The 22,374-nt window shown below is 43.5% G+C and overlaps 1 protein-coding gene across 1 annotated transcript in view; it reads left to right on the top strand.

The window, feature by feature from the left end:
- The window catches only part of TNRC6B (trinucleotide repeat containing adaptor 6B), a 512,528-nt gene that overhangs the window by 216,926 nt on the left and 273,228 nt on the right, over positions 1–22,374 (top strand).

Here is a 22,374-nt window from a genome sequence, read left to right as displayed (position 1 = left end):
CAAACCAAGAGTAGTCTTTATATATATATATCCTGGGAGATAATGTGGATAAATATTTCTGTCCCATTTTAAGTAATCCAAGCCATGTTTTCTCAGTTACCATGTACCCTTAATGGACACAGGGTAACTTAGACATAAGGGGTGCATGGGGAGCTGAAACAAGGGCTTCCCAACCTTTCCAATGGATTCTGGGTTCCAGTGGCCCTTCCCGTCACACGGTTTTTGGGAACAGGTCACCATACATGGATGCCATCTGGTGGCCATTTTTGGTGTAGGATGCTCATGGTTTTATTACTTTTATTTTATTTTGCATGGACTTTATCCATAATTTGGAGTTTTTTTATGTTTATAAGCACATTTAAAGTGTTAAGTCAGAAGTTTTTTTGTCTTGCATTCTACAGGTGAAACTTGAAAAATTTGAATATTGTGCAAAAGTTTATTTATTTCACTAATGCAACTTAAAAGGTAAAACTAATATATGAGATAGACTCATTACATGCAAAGCAAGATGGTTCAAGCCGTAATTTGTCATAATTGTGATGATTATGGCTTACAGCTCATGAAAACCCCAAATCCACATGCTCAGAAAATTAGAATACTGTGAAAAGGTATAATATTCTATGCTCAAACTATCCCACTCCTAATCAGCTTATTAAGCCATAACACCTGCAAAGGGTTCCTGAGTCTTTAAATCATGGGTCTTCATACTACGACCCTCCAGTTGTTCAGGAACTACAATTCCCATCATGCCTAGTTATGTCTGTGAATGTCAGTGTGTTACAATGCCTCATGGGATGTGTAGTTCTACAACAGCTGGAGGGCCGTAGTTTGAGGATCCCTGCTTTAAATGGTCTCTCAGTCTGGTTCAGTAGAAATCACAATCATGGGAAAGACTGCTGACCTGACAGTTGTGCAGCAGAAAACCATCACTGACACCCTCCATAAGGAGGGAAAGCCTCAAAAGGTAATTACAGAAGAAGTTGGATGTTCCTAAAGTCCTGTATCAAAGCACATTAATAGAAAGTTATGTGGAAGGGAAAAGTGTGTAAGAAAAAGGTGCACAAGCAGCAGAGCTGACCGAAGCTTGCAGAGGATTGTCAGAAAAAGGCCATTCAAAAGTGTTGGGGACTTTCACAAGGATTGAACTGAGACTGGAGTCAGTGCATCAAGAGCCACCACACACAGACTGATCCTGGACATGGGCTTCAAATGTAGTAATTCTTTTGTCAAGCCACTCCTGAACAACAAACAAGGTCAGAAGTGTCTTACCTGGGCTAAAGAAAAACAGACCTGGTCTGTTGCTCAGTGGTCCAAAGTCCCTCTATTCTGATGAGAGCAAATTTTGCATCTCATTTGGAAACCAAGGACCCAGAGTATGGAGGAAAAATGGAGAGGCACACACTGCAATATACTTGAAGTCCAGTGTGAAGTTTCCACAGTCTGTGTTGATTTGGGGAGCCATGTCATCTGCTGGTGTTGGTCCACTGTGCTTCATTAAGTCCAGGGTCAACACAGCGGTCTACCAGGAGATTTTGGAGCACTTAATGCTTCCTTTCGCATGACAAGCTCTATAGGGATACTGACTTCATTTTCCAGCAGGACTTGGCACCTACCCACACTGCCAAAAGCACCAAAACCTGGTTCAATGACCGTGGGATTACTGTGCTTGATTGGCCAGCAAACCCACCTAACCTGAACCCCATAGAGAATCTATGGGGCATTGCTAAAAAAAAGGATGAGAGACATGAGACCGGACAGTGCAGAAGAGCTGAAGGCCGCTATTGAAGCATCCTGGTCTTCCATAACACCTTAGCAGTGCCACAGGCTTATAGTTTTCATGCCATGCCGCATTGGCATTAATTGCTGCAAAAGGGACTGTCAAGACCTGCAGTGGTTATGGTACTGCTGCCTTCTTTCCATCCCTCGCCATTCAATCGCCGAGCATAAGTGATTATCACTACAATAGGAGGGAGAGGGATAGCGGAGATGAATGCAGTTTTCAGGATGATTCTTCCCAATGGTTAGAATATTCCCCCAAACATGAGCCAAGACTTCATGAAGGGTGTACCAGGCATAGATCATCTTTATTGAGAAGGCAGGCTCTTGTATACACCAAAAAGAATACTTTCAGTAATCCGATGGACAATGACACACTCCACCCACAACATCATACAATGGGTACCAATGAGCCTCCAATAAACATCTTTTAGGAGACAGACATTATGTTTCTGAGATAATCTACATGAGCTAATTACTAATCATTTACCCAGACATGGTGACTCCGAGATAAGCTCTTCTCACCTGCTATACAATACACATTTATCATCAATATAAATTCACACAATATACTGTCAATTAGCATCACACAATGAAAGGTTCTTGAGAGCCAGACTAAGGTTCATTTACATGACAGTAGCAGATGACATTACCACAGCAAGCTTTTATAGTACACCCGCCCTCTCTCTGCCTGGGAGATATTGAGATCCTTTAAGGATTAAACTAATTATCTCAAGGCAGAGAGCACACAATTTTCCCAAAAGTTGGAACACCCCTTTCCACACAAGGTATCCCTACAATTACATATCCCCGATCTGGGGGACCAACATATCAAAATTTCACCCAGATCGGTCCAACTAACCTATGAGAAAATACAGAATAAAGTCTATTTTCTTCACAATACTAGCCCTTTGTTCCATGGGTCGGCATACCCGCCTAGACCCTGCCGGGTTGGATAGGGGATATCCAGGTAGCAAAATTATACTTCCAAGTCGGTTTGGCGGGAAAGCCCATCCGCATTGTCGTTCTGCTTGCCCGGGCGGTATTGCAGTGTAAAATTGTAGGGCTGCAACGCTAGACTACAGCACAGCAACCGGGGATTGTCTCCAGAGACTCGGTTGAGCCAGATGAGGGGGTTGTGGTCAGTAGGGTAAAGGTACGGTTGGAGCTTCTTTAGGGCCCATACTAGAGCCAGGCATTCTTTTTCCACGGTGGCATAGCTGACCTCCTGAGGTAATAACTTGCGGCTGAGGTATGTCACCGGGTGCTCCATGCCGTCTTCCCCCACTTGGCTCAGCACGGCTCCCAGCCCAAACATGGAGGCATCTGTATGGATGAGAAATGTTTTGTTAGGGTCTGGGGCCGCCAATACTGGAGCTTCGCTCAAAGCCGTCTTAAGTCCCTGGAATGCTGTTGCACACTCCGGGGACCAGGCTACCTGCTTGGGTAGGGACTTTTTGGTCAGGGCATTCTTCATCCCAAAAGGCATAACCCGAAATTGGTATAGCACGAATGGGGTGACGAATGCCGACTTGGCGATGGCGGCCGAGTCTAGCGGAATTTGCCAATACCCTTTGCACAGGTCCAGGGTAGTTAGGAAGTGCCCGCTGGCCATGCGATCAAGCAATTTGTCGATCCGTGGCATGGGGTATGCGTCAGTGATAGTCCGGTCGTTCAGTTTCCAGGAATCAATACAGAAACGAGTCGTATAGTCTCGCTTCGGTACTAAAACCACCGGGGACTCCCAGGGACTTTGGGAAGCCTCAATAACTTCTAGCTCCAACATTTCTTGGATTTCTTTCCACATGCTGGTCCGTACTGCTGCCGGGATACGGTACGGCTGCTGTCGTAATGGGGTCTCCCCCTGCCTCTCCACCCAGTGTACTTCGGTGGATGTGTACCCGGGTAGGACCGAGAACAGCCCATCGTGTTCCTGCAGCAGTTTTGCGTCTGTCTGCTGTGTGAGATTTAGTTTCTCCCCCAACCCAACTTGCTATAGGGTACCTTGGTTAGCTGCCAGCAGGTCGATAAGGGGAGTCCTTCACTATAGTCAGTGGACGGGGCACAGATAGCGGCCACGTCCTCGGAGCGCTCAAAGTATGGTTTCAACATGTTCACATGAAAGGCTCGTCTGATCCTTTCATCTGAACATTTGGCCACAATATGGGTGGTGTCGCTAATCCGTTCCACCACTTAGAATAGCCCCTGCCACGCTGCCTGTAGCTTGTCCTTTTTGGATGGTCTGAGGGCTATTACTTTTTGCCCTACTTCCAGGATCCTATCTCGTGCTCCCCGGTCATACCATTGTTTGTCGTTTCTGGGCCGCCTGTAGGCTCTCCGGAACTGATTCAGTTAGTGCCCGCTGGCGTTCCCGGAACTCCAGCACGTATGGCAAAACCGTGATCCCTTCCTTTCCTGTGTTGCCCTCCCAGTGCTCCCGTATGAGGTCCAGGGGCCCCCGGACTTTTTTCCCGTATAGGAGTTCAAAGGGGGATAACCCGGTCGACGCCTGGGGCACTTCCCGGTAGGCAAACAGGAGATGGGGGTAGAAATTTCTCCCATTGACCGTAGGACTCTGTGAACGCTGTGAGCATCTGCTTAAGCGTGCCGTTGAATCGTTCACAGAGGCCATTGGTCTGGGGGGTGGTAGGGGGAGCTAAATAACGGTTTCACCCCGCAGCTCTGCCATAACTGTTGAGTGACAGTTGCCGTGAACTGGGTTCCCTGATCTGAGAGCATTTCCCGGGGGAATCCTACTCGAGAAAAGATCCTGACTAGAGCCTCTGCTACCGTCTCCGCCTCAATGTTGGAGAGCGCCACAGCCTCAGGGTACCTGGTGGCATAGTCCACCACCGTGAGGATGTAACGCCTTCCAGAGGCACTGGGTTTGTTGAGGGGCCCTATCCGGTCTACTGCCACTCTGTAGAATGGTTCCTCTATTATAGGTAAGGACCGTAACTTGGACTTGGGGTGGTCCCCCCGTTTCTCTATCCTTTGACACGTGTCACATGTCCTGCAGTACGTCTGCAAGTCTTTTGATATCCCTGGCCAGAAGAACGTCTGGTTAAGGCGGTCCTTAGTTTTCTTGATACCCAGATGTCCGGCTAGCGGCATATCATGGCTGAGCTTTAGAAGCTCTGCTCTGTATTTGAGGGGTACAACTAACTGCCTTTTTATAACTTGGGCTGCCCCACTTCACACTCCCCCGTGACCCTATATAGCAGTCCCTTGTCCCAGTGGAAGTTCTCTTGGGCATTACCTTCCTTAGGGGTACCTACGGCCTTCCTGTAACCTGCTAAGGTGGGATCTGACTGCTGGGCTTGGCCAAAGTCTTGTATAGTGCCCCAGAAGGGGATAGGGTCAGGGCATACTACGGGGGTTTCGGTTCCTACCTGTGGTTCCTCGGAGTGCGCCTGTCCAGCTTGGCGGGCTTGTGCCCTGGTAGTCACAGGGCAGGTTCCAGCGGGATCTGGGGTAAGCAGCTGTGAAGTTAGGCACCCCCAATCGTTCCCCAACAATACTTCTGCAGGTAGGCCAGACATAATGCCTACTTCCATCTGCTTGGCTCCGGTGCCCCAATTTAACTGCACTTGGGCTGTGGGTAGTTTGTGGATGGCGCCTCCTGCCACTCTTACTGCAACAGTCCTGTTGGTGCGTGCCTTTGCAGATACAGTGTGAGGCTGCACCAGAGTGAGGGTGGCCCCAGAGTCTCGTAGTGTCTCAACCTTCTTTCCATCTACTGTGACCCATTGTCTGTGGTGCACCAGGTTGTCCCCCTCGGCTTGTGCTAGGTTCACCTCATGAAGTACGATCCATTGCTCAGATTCAGGGCTGTGGTGTTCCAGCGACTCATGCTGATAATGATGAGTACTTAGACACAGAAAACAAAAACTCCTGCGCACGAGTGGATTGTCCAGTGATCAATGTTCCATGGAAAATTTGCCAAAACCGGTGACAATGGCCTTGCTGCCCTTCATGGATGGGGGATATCCTAGTAACAGAAAGGAGGGAAGAGAAGAAAAAGGCGCACCAGACTAGTGTGAAACTGTTGACAATTTAATGAATTAAAAATGTAATGAAAACTACTCGCAAAGGAAGCAACATAGTAGGCTTGTCGACAACACTGTAGTAGAAACCCCTCGAACCACACTCCAGATGGGGGGAATGAAGGTGTGTCACTGCTGGCTGACGCGTTTCGAGGCTACAAAGACCTCTTCATCAGAGCTCAGCAGTGCAGACCCTTCCACAGGCTCCCCTTATATACAAATGAGCACACATGAGCATCCATACACAATTGCAAACTGCAAAGGACCTCCCAAGGGTCATCACCAACTCCTCCCACCCAAGTGGGTGGTCCCAGATGCCTCACACTGGTCGGGTTGACAGTGGTAAAAATGAAGAGAAAATGAAAAAAATAATAATGGTATTAATAACAAGATGGGTAACCTAAATTTCAAATGTATAAAGGGATATCGCTGTAGGTGCCAATGCTACCAACAGGAGAGTATCCTCCAGCAATGGCCACTGGTCAGATGTCACTAGTATAAATGTATATAGATGGTTATAGAGAAGGTGTGCAAAAAGCAAAAGGCAGTTTACTTATAAAGAGCTGAACTTACTAGTGCTTGGTCTAGTCTGAAGTAGAGATATAGCCCCCTGCTCCTCCATGAATATCCAAAGGAGATACCTGTTCTCCTGGATGTGAAGTAGTCCTCTACCGCGCCATCCGTCGTGGCGCAATACATTGCGGCGGTGATGTGCCTTTATAGTAGGCAGTAGGTGGAGCGCAAACAAATCCATCTGCGCTCCAAGTGTACACGCGGAGGCACATCGCCGCGATGTATTGCGCCACGACGGATGGCGTGGTAGAAAACTACTTCACATCCAGGAGAACAGGTATCTCCTTTGGATATTCATGGAGGAGCAGGGGGCTAGATCTCTACTTCAGACCAGACCAAGCAATAGTAAGTTCAGCTCTTTATAAGTAAACTGCCTTTTGCTTTTTTGCACACCTTCTCTATAACCATCTATATACATTTTATACTAGTGACATCTGACCAGTGGCCATTGTTGGAGGATACTCTCTTGTTGGTATCATTGGCACCTACAGCGATATCCCTTTATACATTTGAAATTTAGGTTACCCATCTTGTTATTAATACCATTATTATTATTTTTTTCATTTTCTCTTCATTTTTACCACTGTCAACCCGACCAGTGTGAGGCATCTGGGACCACCCACTTGGGTGGGAGGAGTTGGTGATGACTCCTGGGAGGTCCTTTGCAGCTTGCAATTGTGTATGGATGCTCATGTGTGCTCATTTGTATATAAGGGGAGCCTGTGGAAGGGTCTGCACTGCTGGGCTCTGATGAAGAGGTCTTTGTAGCCTCGAAACGCGTCAGGCGGCAGTGACACGCCTTCATTCCCCCCATCTGGAGTGTGGTTCTAGGGGTTTCTACTACAGTGTTGTCGACAAGCCTACTATGTTGCTTCCTTTGTGAGTAGTTTTTATTACATTTTCAATTCATTAAATTGTCAACGGTATCACACTAGGCTGGTGCGCCTTTTTCTTCTCTTCCTCCTTTCTGATAGTGATGAGTGGCTGCCCTTGGTGGTGGTGGTGATGGCCGCTCCCAATTGCCTCTGCTCCGCTGAGGGCAATGTTTTTTGTAGTGCCCTGGCTGATCGCATTGGTGACATACCAATGGCGGTCTCCGGTTAAAATTAGGCGGTGTCGTGGGTGGTACCGCGTTCGGTCGGTGGTGGGTCACAGGACCTGGCGTTGGGGCGGTTTCCACTAGCCTCTCCTTTTCTTCCCTCGTGATGCTCGTCTACCAGCTTGGCCGCTTCCTCGATTGTGGCTGGCTTCCTGTCTCTGACCCAGTCCCTGGTGTCTGCAGGTGTGTGGTCAAAAAATTGTTCTAGCAAGAGGAGTTGTAGCACCTCCTCTAGCGTCGTGGCCTGGCAGCCTTGTATCCAGTTTTGGGCTGCCCGATACCTCCTAAAAGTCCATTCGGTGTAGGAGTCTCGGCCCCCTTTCCGTAATGCCCGAAACTTTTTCCTGTAAATCTCTGGGGTCACGGCATACCTGGCTAGCACAATGTCCTTTACCCTGGCGTAGTCGTTTATGGCTGTATCAGGAACTGCTCGGTATGCCTCTGCTGCTTGGCCCGTGAGTTTGCTGCTTAGAATCGCGGCCCATTGCTCTGATTCCAGACCCTCTAAAGCGCATTGACACTCGAAATCTTGTAGGTATGCGTCAATTTCCATTTCTCCATCCGAAAAACTTTTAAAAGCAGCATAGTTGATCTTTCTCCGCTGCCCTCCATTTATTGATCCGGCTAAGGAAGCGGTGTCTCCTTGCTATAAGCTTACCTGTTGTGCTCTGCGTTCTGCGCTCACCTGCGCCAGGACTTGCGTCACCATCTCCGGTGTGGGATTTGGCCCATATAGGTTTAGCCTCCACCTCACCTTCTGTTGGAACTCTGCTTCCTCCTGGCTGACATTCGCCATGCTACTGGTTTGGTCGCCCTCCATTAGTTTTGCTATGAGGGTAGCTTTCTTTTTGTTGCTTGCCACCTGACCTCGGGCTTCCAGCAGATCCTTTAGCATAGTCCTCTTTAGTCTCTCGTAATGCTGGGCCATTCACTCGCTGTCTTTATGCGTCCCATTCAATCCCACTGCTGCCACCAGTTGTTAAGACCTGCAGTGGTTATGGTACTGCGGCCTTCTTTCCATCCCTCAATCGCTGAGCATAAGTGATTATCGCTACCATAGGAGGTAGAGGGATAGTGGAGATGAATGCAGTTTCCAGGATGATTCTTTCCAATGGTTAGAATATTCCCCCAAACATGAGCCAAGACTTCATAAAGGGTGTACCAGGCATAAATCATCTTTATTGAGAAGGCAGGCTCTTGTATACACCAAAAATAATACTTTCAATAATCAGATGGACAATGACACACTCCGACACGAGCCTCCAATAAACATCTTTTAGGATACAGACATTCTATCTCCGAGATAATCTACATGAGCTAATTACAAATCATTTACCCACACAAGGTGACTCTGAGATAAGCTCTTCTCAACTGCTATACAATACACATTTATCATCAATATAAATTCACACAATACAGTGTCAATTAGCATCACACAATGAAAGGTTCTTGAGAGCCAGACTAAGGTTCATATACATGACAGTAGCAGACATTACCACAGGAAGCTTTTATAGTACACCCGCCCTCTCTCTGCCTGGGAGATATTGAGATCAGTTAAGGAATAAACCAATTATCTCAAGGCAGAGAGCATACAATTTTCCCAAAAGTTGAAACACCCCTTTCCACACACGGTATCCCTACAATTACATATCCCCTGATAGCCCCGATCTGTGGGACCAACACATCCAAATTTCACCCATATCGTTCCAGGGGTTCTTAAAAAAAAAAAAAAAAATACCCTATGAGAAAATACCGAATAATCATGTCTATTTTCTTCATAGGGACCCAAGCCAAGTACTGAGTAAATATGCATGCTAATACTTTTCAGAGGTCCGATATTATTCTATGTTCAATCCTTGTTTTATTGATTGCATGTTTTAATCTAATTTTCTGAGATTGTGGATTTGGGGTTTTAATGAGCTGTAAGCCATAATCATTAGAATTATAACAAATCACTGATTGAACGATCTTGCTTTGCATGTAATCTCATATATTAGTGAGTCTATCTCATATAAATGAACCTTTGCATGATATTCAAATTTTTTGAGTTTCACCTGTATGTTCTGTGTGCAGCAGCCCTCCTAATCCTTAGCTGAGCCCATCTCGATCCAACGATGTTGTAGGAGAGTCTCGGCTGCCTGGGACTCTCCCTCCTGATTGGCTGAGACAGCCATTGGCCCCTGTCAGTCAAGGTCAGCGAGCCACTGAGGGGAGAGAGAGAGGGGGGCTGAACCACAGCTCTGTTTCTGAATAAACGCACAGAGCAGTGGCTTGGCTCGGATGTCACCATAGCAAGCTGCTTGCTTTGGGGGCACTTGACCCAAGAAGAGGAGGGTCTGGGCTGCTCTGTGCAAAGCCACTGCACAGAGCAGGTTAGTATAACATGTTTGATATTTTTAAATAACAAAAACCTGAGACTTTAGTATCACTTTAATGCATATACATACAGAAGTAAATGCTATATTTGTTTTGATTTGTACAAGGGTGATAGCCGTGATCATAGGGTTCTGAGAGTGCGCTTCCCCTTTGCACTCTGACCACAGGGGCCACTCACTAAACACTGCTGCCATTCATAGAACATAGACCATATATTTTTTTTAAATAATGCAAGGCATTCTCTAATTAAATGAGGTAGGTAGGTGATGCTGTGATATCAATTCTGCTTTTACTTCTACACTTTCTACCATGCAAGACTGTATGCAAACAGTTTTATGTAGTATTCTTGCCAATCTGTTGTCTTCCTGGATTCATGAAAAACCCACTGTGTGATAAAAATATGATGTTGGCAGTAATCTGTGCAAATTGCTCTACATAGTTTTTACTCCATTTGTTTATAGTTTGATCCTTATTTTCTGTATGCTCAGAGGATCTTCGATATTGACTCCAGGCACAGAGCAGCTTGCTGGATTTATTAACTAGGTTCAGCAAGCTGGGGATCTGTATAAGTGCTGAAAATCAGATTTTGGATGGTTATAAAGTGAAATTGTATGTCTTTCATGTCTGTGCCTTGTTTGCTATTGTCCATAATTATTTACATGGCCTTCTCTGTGATCTTTGGTTTCCAATAGATCTATAGTTGTCATGCATGCCCTTAAGCTGGCCATACACTATTCGATTTTCAAACAATCGTTTGTACACAAATTCTCATCAGTATGATTGATGACATGACAAATGCCGTTCAAAATTACTTTAAAAAAAAAAAAACAAGTTTGCTTCTAGCATTTGATTTCTGAGTGTATGGACTTTTCATAACAAAAAAATTCATCCTGCTTCTTCACATTTTTCCATGACTGTTTGCATGGATTTGACCCCACTAAGTATTAGAAAATTGAATGTTCTTAAAACAAACATTTTTTAATTAATGACTGCTAGTGTATACCCAGCTTTAATTTTGGAGCTTAAAGTGTTACTAAACCCATAACACTAAAATCAGTGTGTATATGCAGTAAAGCATTCTTTTTAAAAATATATACCAATAATGGCACCCTGTGGGGATAAGAACATCTAACAAACAGCTGCCCCCATTAAAACTGAACAAATCACTAAACTGTGTAATCTATTGAAATAAAGGATTTGGCGCTATACATGTTCATAAAAAACTTTGCAAAAAGAATAAATATACAGTGCATCAAACCTAAATGTGCACACTAATAAAATAAATTGTCATAATAGCAAGCAAAAAGTCCATAAGTGATAAATCCCAACACCAAATCAAAATGCTCTGAGATAAAAATTCTAGTTCTTCCACCACGGGTGCTCAGTATGAAGATGGCCACTCACCAGAGATGTTTGACCTCTTTTTACAGGACGGTGAAACATCGCTTTTGGTACCACCAGATTTATTCCGCTAATAGCATAAATCCACTCCAATGGCCATTCAGAATGGAACCAGGATGTAAAAAAATGACTCCACAGGAGACACGGATAAAAGTCTGTGTAGTAGTTTTTAATAAAGTAAAATAAAACTGCAGCAATAATAGCGGGTACACTCACATGTTGAAGTGCCTGGCCTGACACTAGGTGTAATCAGCGTGTGCGAGTCAGCTAATCCCCTGGGGAATGGTGTGCTTTCCACGTCTCGCTCCAGAGGGCAAAGCCTAGTATGGGGTATCAAGTTTAGACCGGGAAGTGGCAGATCCTTCGCTCCGAAATATGCTTCGCTGTGATAGGCATCTTCAGGAAGTGACGCAACGCTGCTTCCTGCTTGCTTTTATGTGAATGGAAAGGCTGCTATTGGTGAGGCTCCTCCAAAATGGAGAAGAGGACGAAAATGTGATACAGAATCTGTCTCTAGGGAGCGCTGATGCACACACGCTGCCCACACCGCACATTAACCACTTCAGCCCCGGAATAATTGGCTGTCCAATGACCGGGCCATTTTTTGCGATTCGGCACTGTATTGCTTTACCTGTCAATTGCGCGCGACATTGGACCCAAACAAAATTGACGTTTTTTTCACCCACAAATAGAGCTTTTGGTGGTATTTTATCACCTCTGCGATTTTTAATTTTTGTGCTATAAACAAAAAGAGCGACAATTTTAAAAACTTTTTTTTTAATGATACAAAAGATATAATGGAGGACACCCTTTGGGAGGCACATAAAGCATATATCAGGGGAATTCTGACTGAGCTAGGATCTAGGAAAAAAAGAAAAAGGGGGAAAAAAAGGAGGAAGTACTTATAAAAGAAATTCATGAATTAGAGCAAGGACATAAAAAGGGGGGAAGGGGAGGGGCTTCAAGATCTAGTAATAAAAAGGAACAATTTAAAGGATCTCCAAGAACAAGAGATGAGAAAGGACTTTAATAGAATCGAAAAAGGGAGATATATAAATGAGGAAATGGGGAAACATCTAGCAAGAGCCCTGAAGAAAAGCAAACAACTTTAAATTTATATAGAAAAAATACAAAATAGAACTGGGGAGCTGGTTTTCTCAACAGAATTAGCGAAAGTGTTGCAAAATTATTATGGGTCACTGTATTCAATAAAACCAAATAGTCAACAGGATACAGTGAGATCTGAAAAGATTAAAGAGTTCTTAAATGCTAGATTGCCCCAAGCAGCTGAAGATGAGATTTCTTGGAAAAGCCCATAACGGAGGACAAGATTATTAAAGCCCTAAAAGACTCGTCGGGAAAGAGCCCAGGACTGGATGGGTTTGCGAGCTTGTATTATAAAAAATTTAAGGAAAATGTATTACCTAAATTATGCTCATACATGAATGGGTTGGGGGTAAATTATGAAATGGCAAAAGAAGCGTTGCTTGCCTCAGTACCCTGTGCTCAATCGACCAATTTCCTTGCTAAACGCAGACACAAAATTATTTGCAAAAATACTGGCCACTAGCATGAAGGATCTAATGACTGACCTGGTACATGCGGACCAAGTGGGGTCCATTCCTGGTAATTAGAGAGGGAAATGTCCCCCGGTCTACTCCTGTCAATTGACGCAGAAAAAGTGTTTGGCGGGGTAGAATGGGGATTTATGAGTACCCTGGAAGCTATGGGGATAGGCCCAAGGATGCTCCAATGGATTAGGGTATTCTAAAAACATCCCACTGCAAAAGTAAATGGAAATCTATTGCCCCCTTCCAAATGTTTAATGGAATGAGATAGTTGTGCCCCAGTTCCCCCCTGTTATTTGTGCTATCATTAGAACCTTTACTGGCAACAATGAGGCATAATCCAGATATAGGAGGGTTCAAGATAGGGGAGGAACATAAGATACCAGCATATGCTGATGACGTGCTATTTTATGTCTCCAACCCCAGGATTACAATGCCCAATTTAATGAAGACTATGAAATATGGTGAATTGTCAAATTTAAAAATAAACCTTACTAAGTCAGATTTTAAGTATAAAAAAACAAGAGTAGGGTTTACAACAAGAATTAAAATGTACATAGACAGAGTTAACATATTTAGGAATATGATTAATGTCATCCTTAGGGAGATTTTACCAGGTAAATTATATTCCATTATTAAACGAAATAAAAGAGTAAGTAAGAAAAATAGGATTAAGGTATCACTCATGGATAGGAAGAAGAAATATCATAAAGATAATAGTCCCAAAAATTATGCATAAATTTCAAATAATGCCCATTTTTTTTACCCCAGACATACTTTAAAACACTGGAAAATATAATAACAAAGTCTTATATGGCAGAGTAGGAAACCGAGAATCTCGCGCTCGATATTAAAAGAGAGACAAAATATAGGGCGGTTTAAAAGGACCAGATTTAAAAAAAATATATTATAAAGCAGTATTAATATCACGAGTGATGGTGTGGACAAATGAAAAGAATAAGAAAGGGTGGGTACAATTTGAGAACACTTTGAGTGAAACTCGGCTAGGTGGAACCACCTCAATATAGAGGACTTGGGGAGAGTACACATGTAATGACACACTGAAAGACTTAAGAATTTGGAATTCAATACATAAACAAGGAAAATGGGAATACAACTCGCCATTAACACCAATAAAAGACCCTAATTATTTTGCAGGGAAAAGGGAAAGCTGGTGTATGGATCAAAAATGAAAGGGCACAAATAAAAGACATAATGGAAAAAGGAAAAATATGCACATTTCAGGAATTATAATACAAAACAGATTTATTTGATGGTGGTTAATGAATGGTGGTACCACTTTGTCATCACATTGCCACAACCATTAAGATCAGCGATGATCTAAGGCCACTAGAGAGGTTAAGTGAGGCAACAAACACAAAAAACGGGATATCGCGGATCTATAAAATTCTGATGAAGATGGATGGACAGGAGGTCCCACCATTCATAAAAGATTTGGGAGCACTAGGGAGTAATGAAAAATTTGATTGGTACATAGCTTTGCAGTAGAAATGAATACAGCGAAGATGACCCCCAGACATGACTAGCAAATATCAAACAGGAAAATCACCATATTGCTGGAGGGGATGTAAAGAAGTGGGAACAATGGCTCACATTTGGTGGGATTGTCCAAAAATTAAAAGCTATTGGAGTGATATTTTACAGTTAAAGGAGTTGTAAAGGAAAAACAATTTTTTTGCTGAATTGACGGTTTACAGGGTATGGAGACATAATAGTTAACTGGTTCATTTTAAAATTGATTAACAATAGATAAAAACCAATCATATAATGTACCTCTAGTTTCGTTTTTGCATCTAGTTTCGTTTTTACATGTTATCCTGCCTCTGTGCTAGACAGCCATAGAGCAGTGATGGTTTGGAAAATGAAACTAGAATCTCCCACTACTGTGGTCATCAGGAAACAGACAACCAGGAAGTGTCCAGAACAGAGAAGGATTACATCAACATCAGAGCAAAAACGAACAATGAGGACATGAAACCAGGACTGCAGTAAGGTAAAGGAAGCGATTTAGCTAAAAAAAATGTTTTCCTTTAGTGACCCTTTAACCACTTAACGCCCGCCGCACGCCTATGGGCGTATATATACGTCCCTGCCTTCTAGCGGGTCGGGGGTCTGATCGGGACCCCCTCCGCTGCGTGCAGCTTACCTCGGGGAGCGATCCGGGACGACGGCGCGGCTATTCGTTTATAGCCGCCCCATCGCGATCGTTCCCCGGAGCTGAAGAACTGGGAGAGCCGTATGTAAACACGGCTTCCCCGTGCTTCACTGTGGCGGCTGCATCGATCGAGTGATCCCTTTTATAGGGAGACTCGATCAATGACGTCAGTCCTACAGCCACACCCCCCCTACAGTTGTAAACACACACTAGGTGAACCCTAACTCCTACAGCGCCCCCTGTGGTTAACTCCCAAACTGCAACTGTCATTTTCACAATAAACAATGCAATTTAAATGCATTTTTTGCTGTGAAAATGACAATGGTCCCAAAAATGTGTCAGAATTGTCCGAAGTGTCCGCCATAATGTCGCAGTCACGAAAAGAAATCGCTGATCGCCGCCAATAGTAGTAAAAAAAAAAAAATGTATAAAAATGCGATAAAACTATTCCCTATTTTGTAAACGCTATAAATTTTGTGCAAACCAATCGATAAACACTTATTGCGATTTTTTTTTTTTTTACCAAAAATAGGTAGAAGAATATGTATCGGCCTAAACTGAGGAAAAAAAAAATTATATATGTTTTTGGGGGATATTTATTATAGCAAAAAGTAAAAAATATTGCATTTTTTTCAAAATTGTCGCTCTATCTTTGTTTATAGCGAAAAAATAAAAACCGCAGAGGTGATCAAATACCACCAAAAGAAAGCTCTATTTGTGGGGAAAAAAGGACGCCAATTTTGTTTGGGAGCCACGTCGCACGACCGCGCAATTGTCTGTTAAAGCGACGCAAACAGAGAGATACTAGAAGACCCATGGACATGTTTGTTCCATGGGACAGAAAGTTCTTTAAACAATATAAAGAGTTGTTGATCCCTCATATGATTAATGCCGCTAAAAGTCAGATCCCAAGGGGTTGTAAAATATGCACATTAAATAGAAGTAATACAAATATATATATATATATATATATATATATATATATATATATATATATATATATATATATATATATATATATATATATATATATATATATATATAATGGAATTTTATCTTTGGTATGTGGATGTAATTTAAAAAAAAAGTGTCCTAGGGAGTGATTCTAACTGTGGGGGGGGGGCTGGGCTACAAGTGACACAACAGTGATCACTACTCCCGATGACAGGGAACAGATCATCACTGTTCTGTCACTAGGCAGAACAGGGAAATGCCTTGTTTACATCTCCCGGTTCACGGGACACCAACAGACATCAAGTCTGCGGTCACGGAGCTTGCTGCGGGTGCGTGCCCGCTAGGCGTCAGATTCAAAGCAATGTACAGGTATGTCGCTTTGCCTGCCCGTGCCATTCTGCCGACATATATCTACATTAGGCAAGTGGTTAATAGCAAACCATAAAACCTTGTTGAGCATCAACCTAAAATGGTTGGATACACTGTGCTGTTTTAAACACGTGTTTTATGTTGTCTATGTGTTCTCCCACTCTTTTTACCATGTTAAGGAACAAAGCTACCAGCTTTCCATCAGTGGTCACGGGTGGTGAATATGACATTAGACAATTCATCACCTGTGACACAAGATATGTTACTATATGTTGCTTATGTGCCTGATGCGATTTCCAATATGTTGGTAGAACCATGGCCAAAAGAGTGGGACAACATAAAAATTTGTTTAAACACCACAGTGTATCCAACCATTTTAGGTTGATGCACAACAAGGGGACACCTCACTTCTCAGGTTCTGGGGCATTGATAGGGTTCACCAGCATTGGAGAGGGACGGACATGACTAAAACAGTTTCACAGGTGAAGACGCAGTGGATATATAGACTTCAATCTCTCCAGCCTATGGGATTAAACATTGATGCTGTTCTAAAAAAAAAAAATTAATTGATTGTAGTAATTCATCTGTTTTTATTGGTTGTATTAGATTTTCAGATTAGACCCTGGAAATACCAGGGCTTCTATTTGAATATTTATTTTTTAGTATCACAATACTTTAAGAAGTCCTTCATGTTTTTTGTATATACAACTATTCCCTTTTTTTTATTTTTGATCATTTATTTTAGGCATGGGTGTATTTGTATTTTGGCCATATGGATATTCATTACTATGCTGTCCCAATTATTTCCTTCAATCTTTAATGTGCCAATCTAAACTCATTTAGTTCTAAATGGCATCCAACTAGCAGATTCTGTATCACATTTTCATCCTCTCCTCCATTTTGGAGGAGCCTCACCAATAGCAGACTTTCCATTCACATGAAAGCAAGTAGGAAGCACTGTTTACGTCACTTCCTGAAGATGCCAATCACGGCGAAACATATGTTTCATAGCAGAGGATCTGTTACTTCCGGGTCCTAACTTGATACCCCATACTAGGCTTTGCCCTCCAAAGCGAGACATGGAATGCACGCCATCCCCATTTTATTAGCTGACTCACACAGGCTGATTACACCTAGTGCCAGGCACTTCAACATGTGAGTATAACTGCTATTATTGCTGCTGTTTTATTTAACTTTATTTAAAGTGGAGTTCCACCCATTTTTTTATGTTTGTCTGTGCTGCATGCTCTAATCTCATAGTGTTCAGAATGGACAATTTTTATTTAATTTGTTGCTTGTAAATACCTTTATTTTAGTCCTTCATTACTTCCTCCTCCTTATTTGCCTAGGCTATTTGCAAGGGTTTCTGGGATAGGCATCATGTTTCCCAGTAGTCCTTGCAAACCTGACTGAAACCTATTGCATTGCTTGTGCACTGAGCATGTGCGAGATATGCAAAGCTGAAATCCAGGAAGTCATACAGTCTGGCTTCATGATGCCCACACTTAAGATGGCCACAGTCTATTTCTAGATTATAAACTATTTAAATGCTGTAACAACCTAACAAAACGGACCTAACTTTACTAGAATACATTAAGCTTGTGTATTACAGGGGTATTTATATTTAAAAAGTGAAATTGTGGGTGGAACTCTCCTTTTAAAATTACTTTTGTTTGTGCCTGCTGTGGAGTAATTTTTTACATCCTAGTTCCATTGTGAGTGGCCATTGGAGTGGATATATGCCATTAGCAGAACCAATCTGGTGTTCCAAAAGCTTTTTTTTGACCGTCCTGTAAAAGGGGATCAAACATCTCTGGTGAGTGGCCATCTTCCTACTGAGCACTCGTGGTGGAATAACTAGAAGTTTTATCTCAGACCATTTCAATTTGGTGTTGGGATTTATCATGTGTGCACTTTTTGCTTGCTATTATGACAATTTATTTTATTAGCGTGTACACTTAGGATTGATGCATTGTATATTCTTTGTGCAAAGTTTTTTATGAACATGTGTAGCGCCAAATCCTTCCAATATTTTACAAAGCATTCTTATTGTACTCACTGTGAAACCTAAGGGGTTAATCCTCTGCATTGTGTAAAAAGGCTCTTCAATCCTGTCTTCTCTGATCTATTTCTTCCGCTGTCTCCAAAAAAAAATGCTGATATGTACAGAACCAGGTGACAGGCTGCACATTCTCAGTTTGGTGTGTATGGCTAGAGTGGTTTTTTTTTTGGGGAGAGTGCACGTGATCAGTAAAGGGCCAATCGGCACTGTCCAGACAGAGGGTCAGGGATCCTGCATTCTCATAGGACAGTCAGAGGATAATGAAAACTCCTCCTACAAGCTTTAACCAGACCTCATAGAAGTCACCAGACTGCTTTAACTGCTGATGAAAAACAGTATTTATTGGTTTATATTTACTAAAATAATTGCATTTCCATGTTCTGTGTACTGTGGGAGACCAGATATAGTGAATGCAGGGTCCTGGGATTAGTAACACTTTAAAATAGGCTTTAGAAAATGTCTGACACCCAGGTGAAGTTCTTTGGAGAAGCACTGGAGAACTGTCCATTATTTACAGTGCCTTGAAAAGGTATTCATACCCCTTGAAATTTTCCATATTTTGTCATATTACAACCAAAAAGATGTATTTTATTGTGATTTTATGTAATAGACCAACACAATGGGGATTATTTCCGAAAGGCAAATCTACTTTGCACTACAAGTGCAAAGTACACTTGAAATTGCACTGAAAGTGCACTTGGAAGTGTAGTCACTGTAAATCTGAGAGGAAGATCTGAAATGAGGGGAAGCTCTGCTGATTTTATTATCCAATCATGTGCAAGCTCAAATGCTGTTTTTTATTATCCTTGCATGTCCCCCTCGAATCTACAACGGCTGCACTCCCAAGTGCAATTTCAGTGCAGTTTCAAGTGCACTTTGCACTTGTAGTGCAAAGTGGATTTAACTTTAGTAAATAACCCCCAATGTGGCACTTAATTGTAAAGTGGAAGGAAAAGGATAAATGTTTTTCAAAATGTTTTACAAATAAATATCTGAAAAGTGTGGCATGCATTTGTATTAAGCCCCCTTTACTTTAATACCTCTAACAAAGAGTTCACCTGTGTGTAATTCAATCTCAGTATAAATGCAGCTGTTCTGTGAATCCCCCAGAGGTTTGTTGGAGAACCTTAGTGAACAAACGGCAACATGAAGGCCAAGGAACACACAAGACATGTGTGGCATGCATTTGTATTAAGCCCCCAAGGAACACACAAGACTGGTCAGGGATAAAGTTTGACCCCCCCCCCCTCTATGCGGGCGTTCTACAAGGGCACCTACCGGCGCATGCATCCTAGGAGTAGGACGTGTGGCCCATGGGATGTAGATAGATAGGGCCCCAGCCTCCTGACTTCGGGCTTGTGTCTGAAAGCGAGACTCTTTCCCAGGGCAAGAACTGCATTCTAGTAGCTACCGGCACACGCTTCCTAGGAGTAGGACGTGTGGCCCATGGGATGTAGATAGGTAGCCCCCCCCCCCCCCAGCCTACGTGGCAGAGTGGCTCCCCGCACCTCCCCACCAGGTACCAGCCTGCTACCCCCCTGTAATTGGGTCACCTACCGCTCTCTCCTGACTCAAGCCACAACGCAATAACTACCAGTTGGTAAACCCCCCCTGCCCCCCCCTCTAGGTCACCACCTTGGCCCTTTGCAGCATTTTGATCCAGGGCCACCTCCGATCGCCCCGTGTGGGTCAGGAAGGAATTTTTTTCCCCTGCCACGGCACATTGGCTTAGCACAGACAGTTTTTTTTCGCCTTCCTCTGGATCAAAAATCAGGGAGCTGGGATTCTGTTAATCATTCACTCCCAGCACTACTGTAAAGCCCCCCCCCCCCCCGTTATAGGCATTCTGCCCCCAGTGCGTCAGTGACTATGACAAAACTGAGGTACTCGCCAGCAACTATTTGGGGACTAAAGCCATTGGCCTCAAAATTGCCGGCCAACACCAAAAAAGTCTTAAGGACTGAACGACTGTGGAGAAGCGATCGACGATCGACAGTCAAACACTACACACGCCTAGTCAAACCAAAGCCCATATCATGCGCTCTGGTCAATACAAGATCAGCAGTAAGACATTGAATAGAAATTCATGATCTCATCCTACAATGCGATTTAGACTGTCTCTTTATTACAGAAAGCTGGCTCACAGCTGACTGTAACACCATTCTCGACGAACTGGTGCCAGAGAACTATCGCATAATAACAGAAAACAGAATAGGACAAAGAGGAGGAGGCCTGGCAGTGATCCATAAGAGTTCCCTCTCGATCACTAAACCAGTCCTTCAGAACACACTTACATTCATGGAAACCCTCTCCCTACAACTTCAAACAAATCCACAGGAGACCGTCCATATCCTACTCTGCTATAGACCACCGGGTCCAAAATCGCAGCTTCTCACATCTTTGACAGAATTTCTGTCCACTTTTACACTAAACGGCAAACATTTTTTGCTGCTGTGGGATCTCAACCTTTGGGCCAACTTCTCACAGGATCCCGTGGCCGTCGCCTGCATTGACCACTTGGAAGGACTAGGTCTGCAGCAACTAGTATGTGGGCCGGCCCACACATGCTTCTGGGCACACCCTCGATCTTATTTTCAGACAAAATCTGGAAGTAAAAATTCTGGAAAATGAGTCGTTACCATGGACAGACCACCATGTAATCAAATTTATGATTACCAAAAATACCCCTTTAACAAAAACGCCCAAACCAGTGACAATGCACTGGACCAGATCTCAGAAAAAGCTCCATTCAGAGCTCTTCAAAACAATACTAGGAAATAAAATAAAAATGATCCCTTCACATCAATCAGCCACTGAAATCCTGCATTCCATAAACACAGCTCTACTGCAGTCAGCCGACTTGGTAGCGCCTAAACGTAAAACCTGTATCCGTATATACAACTCCAGCTGGTTTAACGACCAGCTATTGTCCCTTAAGCAAGAACGTAGAAGAGCGGAAGCAGCTTGGAAAATAAGCACTACAGACGAAAACCTTGCCATCTACAACGAAACAACAAAGAAATACCACAGAGTAATTTTCCGAGCTAAAAAAAATCATTTCTCCAAGATCATCACCAATGCCCTAAACCGTCCTCGCGAACTCTTCAAGTTGGTTAGTCAAACCATGAACCCAGCCTGTCTTGAAGCCCCCAATTCTGATACCCAAGAATTTTGCAATGAATTATCGGACCATTTCGTGAACAAAATTGAAAGGATCCGTATAAGCATTCTGCAAAACAATATCCCCCTCAACCCCCTCAGCAGTCCCCAGCCCAATCACCACAGGAATCAGGCCCAAGTAACAATGTTTACTCTAAAACCCGTCTCCCTGGATGCCACTAAAAATATTATCTGCACTCTGCGAAATAGCACAGCGCCTAACGATATTATCCCCACCAAACTGCTGAAGGAATGTGCCGATATTTTGGCACCACCCATCAAGCAGCTGATTAACCAGTCATTCAGGGAAGGCATAGTGCCCTCCCTGTTGAAACAAGGGATAATCAAACCCATCTTAAAGAAACCCACCCTTGACCCCAAAGACCCTGAACATCGTCGTCCCATAACAGGCCTGAACATTTTCTCCAAGGTAATGGAGAAAGTGGTGGTACAACAGCTGCAACAGCATTTAGACACCCATAATTTGCTTGATCCTTATTAATCGGGTTTCCGTCCAGGGTACGGGACAGAAACCGCATTTCTCAAAATATGGAATGATGCTCTTGAGGCCGCAGACGAAGGAGAACCTTGTCTTCTAGTACTGTTGGACCTTAGCGCAGCTTTTGATACGCTTGACCACAAACTATTGCTTATTTTTCGGCTAGCTGAAGTAGCCAAGATCGCGGAATGTGACTTACCCTGGTTCTCCTCCTTTTTGGAAAACCGATCACAAGTAGTGAAACTGGAACCATTCACTTCTGAAAAACGCACGGTGTCATGCGGAGTCCCTCAAGGATCACCTCTGTCGCCGGTGC

This window comes from Rana temporaria, chromosome 7 (genome assembly GCF_905171775.1).
Source record: "Rana temporaria chromosome 7, aRanTem1.1, whole genome shotgun sequence".
Classification (NCBI taxonomy): Eukaryota; Metazoa; Chordata; class Amphibia; order Anura; family Ranidae; genus Rana; species Rana temporaria.
Note: the sequence above shows the minus strand (reverse complement) of the source record. Positions and strands in the feature narration are given on the sequence as shown.